The following is a 6,000-nucleotide window of genomic DNA, read 5'->3' on the forward strand; positions in this document are numbered from 1 at the left end:
AGCTACACTATGAAGAAATTGATTGGGAAGGGTGCAACATACAAACAAGAAGACAATTTCAATGTCCAGATACAGCGGGGGGTTGAGACATACCAGGATATGCTCGCTAGACATATAGGGTAGGAACAATGGCGATTTTATGAATCACTCATCATTTGTGACTTGAAATCTTTGGTGGGGACAGTTGTGGTTAAGTGTTATCTATCCAAGTCTGCCTCAGCACCCCTGTGGACAACAAGATAATAACCCGCCCGCCCGTGCCTTGAGTCCTCCTCACAATCATTGCTGTATCTGAGCCCTTTGTGGCAGCCACTGTGTCAACCCATCTTGTTGAACATTTTCCTCTTTTTTACTGATCTGCTATGTGCCAAGCATGATGCGCACAACTGGTCTCTCTTGACAGCAATGCCCAAAGTAAGTGAGACAGAGTCAAGTTCTCGAATCTAAGGAACACCTCAACTGAAACCAAGCACAGGGAGAGGCTATGAATATGTGGAGGTGATGATGCTGTATTGAGTCTAAGTCACAGTGAGGTCGAGTTGCCTTCAAGTCAGTCAAGCGTGGACTCCGCTAAGTGCTGGATGTATGAGCCTGATTCTCAGGAGAGAAAGGAAGACTGGAGTCTGATGTTGGCAAGGCATCAGGCCAGAAATGGTGATGGGAGTCTTGGGAATAGGAACAAATGGCGAGGGATCGTGTGCTGAGCAAGACAAGAAGAAGCTAGCACAGAGCCATAGGGAGCATGGGTTCCTGAGGACGAGATCCCATCCGGAATCTCCGAGAGATATGAGAGAAAAGCCACAGGAAGTGGAGAGCAGGAAAGCAATAGAGGGAGGCCATGAGAACTGGGCTAAATGTGAACAGGAAGTGAATCGGTCCAGTGAATATTAAACAATGCATTTAGAGTTACTTAGAATTATTGATAATGTTGATGACCATGGGAAGCCAAATAGGAAGTAAACTGAGTCCTGAGAGGAAGGTGTAGACAGACAACACAATCAAAAAGGAGGGTGAGTGGAGGTGAGCAGGTGACAGCTGGAGAGACACATAGCTGGAGGGTCCATAATATACTATTCTGTCCTCCTGTAATTGTCTGAAATGTAATGCTTTGCTGTTAAACTTTATTTCTTCATGTGTCTGCCTCTCCACCTGGTCCCTAAACACTGTCAATCCAGGAGCAGTCTTGGTCTTAGTCTGCGGCACCTAACACATAAGAGGCATTCAATAAGTATTTGTAGATTTTAGTGTGTGTGTGTGTGTATACACATCTTTTTCTGGATGACAAGTGCTCTGTGTCGGAGCACTGCTCACCCACATACAAGAGCACAACACAGCTTGTGTGACTTGTCGCCGAAAGACTGGAAAGGAGTGGCTTGTGTTCTTCCCCATGAATGAAAGCACAGTGAGCCTGCTCATCCACGCGGGAGAATTCATTGTTCTTGCCACCATATGCCAAGTGTTAATAACAACAACTGGAAGGTTGAAGTTCCCAGTTCCCTACAAGTCCCAGGATAGACAAGAAGTCGTGCAAAGTGAAGAAGATTACAGACACAGCAAGACCTGGAAGAGACCTTATGGCTTGCTTGGGCCAGACCCTAAAGACCTAATATTATTACACGGGTTCTGGGCTGCTTCTGTGAAAAGCTCTCATGTGGGGTGCATTTGCTTCCATGCTGATCAGAGCTCCCAGCCCCTTTACAACCCTCATGCACATTCCTAACAACTTCAAGATTGCCCAGGCCACAATGTATTCCATTTGGATTTCTTGCAGGATCTGATAGGGCAAAAAAAAAGCAGGAGCTTGGGAGACAAGCAGTTCAAGGTCAACTCGTTTCGATTCTAAATTCAAGTCATACACTGAATTGTTATCTGAAGAGTGGTTCTCAGTGGAGTTATTCAAGGAGGTCCATGGGTCCATGGGCTCTTCTGTGCTCTAGTGCCCCACTGCCCCTAACCCTAGCTAGAGGCTAAGACACACAGACCCCCTCGGTTAACCGTAAAACTCATATGCCTCCTATAATATGATTGGGAAACTCCAGAGGGTTAACTCTCATGCCTTTTTAATTTGGGGCCATGTGGCAAAGCCCCGGTAGGTAGGCCTGTTAGCTAACTGGACCGCTAACTGTAAGGTTGGTGGTTCAAACTTAGGAGCCCCTCTATGGGAGAAAGATGAGGCTGTCTGCTCCTGTAAATATTTCCAAAGCCTTGCTGTGAGTCCGAATGGACTCGATAGCAGTGGGTCTGCTTTTTTGTTGTTGTTGTTGTTGCTGTTACTGTGCACCTATGTATGAGTGTGTGACAAATAGGAGTCATGTAAAAACGAAATATACTCTGAGAGCAAGGTTTCCATTGTATTTATCGCATTTTCCCACATTAAATCTCTTTTCTACCTGGGCCTCTAATCATGTCTTCATGAAATCTACATGCAGCTCATTACCTCATACTAAACTATGCAAAAGGAAAAAGCAATTGGGGGAGAGGAAATAAGGGGGCGAGGAAGAAGGCAAATTGAGGAAATAAGGGAGCGAGGCAGAAGGCAAATTCTAAAAGACATGAGAAGTAGCAAATGGGAGCCAGTGGGATGAGGGAGGCAGGAGGTTTTCCATATGGTGCCTCCTGAAGAAGAGAATGTCGTGGGAGGGTCCGACAGGAACAAGACCCACAAGATAAGCAGCTGAAGAGGGAGGCAACAGGAGCGCAGAGTCCCGGGCATGGCCCTGCTTCTGCAGAAGCCTGTTAACCCAGCTTCTACTCTCTGCTCTTCCTCCAACTTGCTAGGTAGCCTCAAAGTTGTTTACCTGTTGTTTTCTCGATCCAGATTTCTCCCTCGATAAACAAGGTGTCAGCCATCTAGTTGACTTCGCAGAGCCATAGTGAGGAGCCAATGGACTACCTAGACTTCCAAACCGTTAAATTCCATATGTAATGCTCTCCTATCACCATGTCCTGTCATTTGTTAGTTTGTTGGACTGTGGTGGCTTGCATGTTGCCGGGATGTTGGAAGATCACTAAAATTTCAAACACCAGCAGGGACATCCACGGTGAACAGGTTTCAGGAGAGCTTTCAGCTTATGAGCAAACTCAGAAGAAGCAATAGGCAGTCCATTTCTGAGGGATCAGCAGCAGAACATTGTCTGATAAAGTGCCGGACGATGAGACCCTCTGGTTGGAAGGCACTCAAAATACAACGGGAGAAAAACTGCTTCCGCAAAGTAGAGTTGGGTGGCAGTCCCATAATCTCATGTCAACTTGAGGGCATCGAGAGTAAATGGGGTGGAGGTTAGCCTGTCAATCAGGTCACAGCTTGATGGGAGGGTGATCAAGATAAATGGCTCCCTGGTGGCCAGCCTCCCTCTCTCACTGTTTCACCTTCCCGTTGACAAGGCACACTGAGCCACACAGAGCCCTGCATCAGCCCTGTGATGCTTCCACTGCCAGTGGATCCACAAGATTTTTCACCCACCGGCCTGTGATCTTCCTGCATTCTGCATCATTGCATGTGGTTGTGTGAGTCTGAAGAGACATTTGTGGACTAGCATCGGACTTGTGGGCTATTCTCAGACTTATGGACTTGATCTGGACTGGACTGAGATGTTTTCTTGATACACAATTGCTCTTTCTGATACATATTTGAGTGTCTCTGCATTTGCTTCTCTAGTGGATCTGGCCTAACACCAGTTAAATTTCATGATGTGGATGGAGAAAACTTTAGGGACCTTCACTTGCTGATGGGGCTTGATTCAAAATGAGAAGGAACCGTTGCAAGCATCCAGTAAGAAGCGTGAGGTGGACAGACCCAGTGGCTGCAAGAATGGGTTCAAACATTACAATTGTGAGGATGGCACAGGACCAGGCAGTGTTTCACACTCACAGATAGGGTCACTATGGGTTATAGCTCACTCGATGCCGTGGAATATTTCCATTTTATGGTTTGTTCATTTTATGGGGAGTAAAAAACAAGTTCCATTTTATGGGGAGTAAAAAAACAAGTATTAGCTATCCAGCCATGTGCTGTCATTGTCTCTTCTTCTTCTCTTTCTATCTGCACCGTGCTTTCGATTCTCTTTGCAGCAGTATTTCACCCAGCATCTTCCCCCTCACTCTTACTGGATAAATTTGCCTCATTCTTCATGGAAAAGGGACAACCCGCCCCTTGACCTCTTGCCACAGCATCCACAAACTGCCTGTACTGCGTTCCTGCTGCATCCGTCCATCGTGTCACAATCGAGAGGTCACCCCCTTCCCGAAGAGGAAGGCCCTTTCCCCTGGACCCCACCTAAGTTCTCTCAGATTCTAGAGCCTCCATCTACTCCTCCCACAGGTTGGTGACCTGCCTTGCTGTTTGCTGCCTGTGCTGGGATAGCCTAGCTCTCTCTACAGAGGACTACCTGACGGCCCTCAAGACTTGAAGGACTGCCAGTGTCTCACAACTCTCTCATGGGAGTGAGTCGCACTGAGCCATTTGTACTGCTTTATAATTTAACTGTTCATTTTTGTATTATATATCAATCTGGTTATAACTTAAATGTTAATTTCTTGTATTATATATCCAGCTGTTTATAATTTAACTGTTAATTTCTTGTGTTATATATCTATCTTTATAAATATATATATAATTATTAGCAATCTGGTTTTATCTCTCTAGAGAACGCTGTCTAACACAGATGTGATAGTCTGTGTCTGTGAAGTCTTGGAATCTCTGTGGGAATGAGTCTACTCTGTCCTGTAGGGTGAACATGAGGTGGAATCCACTTGACAGAGTGGATTTGGTTTGGGTTTTACCCTTTCCAAATTGATCGAACTAGAATCCTGAGCACAAACTTTGACAGTCCCCTCCCTAGCCTTCCATATGTAGCTCCTCACCAAGTCCAGTTGGTTCTTCCCACTGACAATCTGGAAGCATCCTTCTTTGGTCTGCCCCCCACCCCCATCCTGGTTCTAGGCATCATCTAGTACTGCCTGGCTGGTTGTCTTTAATTTCTTCTAAAGCTTCTTTGGGATGCCAATATGACCAAGTACCTCCCTCCTGAGAGCATCTTTCAGGCCAACACTGCTCTTAGGATAATACAGAAATCCTGAACCAAGTCTCTAACTGAACTCACTTTGACCCTGCCCTCCTGAGGTCATTTCCTGCCACACCTACCGCTGCCAGAGCCCTCCCTACATTCCTTTTGAACCCCAAGCTCCTTATCATTGATGGGCTTGCCTCCAATAGCTCTCCAGATCTATTTTCCCCTTGCCATGTCTTCCCAAATCCTACTTATCCTCCAGTTCTCAGCCTGAGAACCACTTCCTCCAGGCCGCTCCCCACAGGCCCGGATCTGCTCAGGGCTCCCCGTACATCTCTCCCAGCACCTGTTCTTCTCCCTCGGGCACTGGCCACAATTGTGTCACCATGTGAACAGTTCTCTGATGTCATGGAGTCAGACTGAGAGAGACCCTAGGGTGCAGGGTCTATGCACAATAGAGCAGAACGCTGCCCAGTCTTGTACCAGGCTCCTAAGGAAAGCTGTACTTGAGTCCATTGTTGCAGACACTACGTCAATCCAGCTCACTGAGGTTCTTTCTCTTTTCCTGGTCATCTGCTTTCCCAAGCGCAATGTCCTCCTGTGGGAACTGATTTCACCGGCTTGGACATCTACACAAAGTGAAATGAAGTCTCGCCATCCTCAAGTCTCAGGGGCATCCTTGGTCTCCTTCTTTCAAGGCAGATTTGTTTCTTCATGGGGCCCTCCGTGGTTAACCGTTAATATTCTTCACCAACATCACAATTCAAAGACATCCATTTTCCTTCGGTCTTCCTTATTCACTCTTCAGCTTCCACCTGCATATGAGGTGATTGAAAAGACCACGGTTTGGGTCGGGCACATGCTAGTCCTCAAAGTGACACCTTGCTTCTTTACAGTGGTAAAGAAGACGTTTGCAGCATGTTTGTCCCATGTAACATGTCATTGGACTCCTTAGCTGCTGCTTCCAAGGGCACTAATTGGGGATTAAAGT

The sequence above is a fragment of the Tenrec ecaudatus genome, chromosome 17, assembly GCF_050624435.1.
Source record: "Tenrec ecaudatus isolate mTenEca1 chromosome 17, mTenEca1.hap1, whole genome shotgun sequence".
NCBI classification, from domain to species: Eukaryota; Metazoa; Chordata; class Mammalia; order Afrosoricida; family Tenrecidae; genus Tenrec; species Tenrec ecaudatus.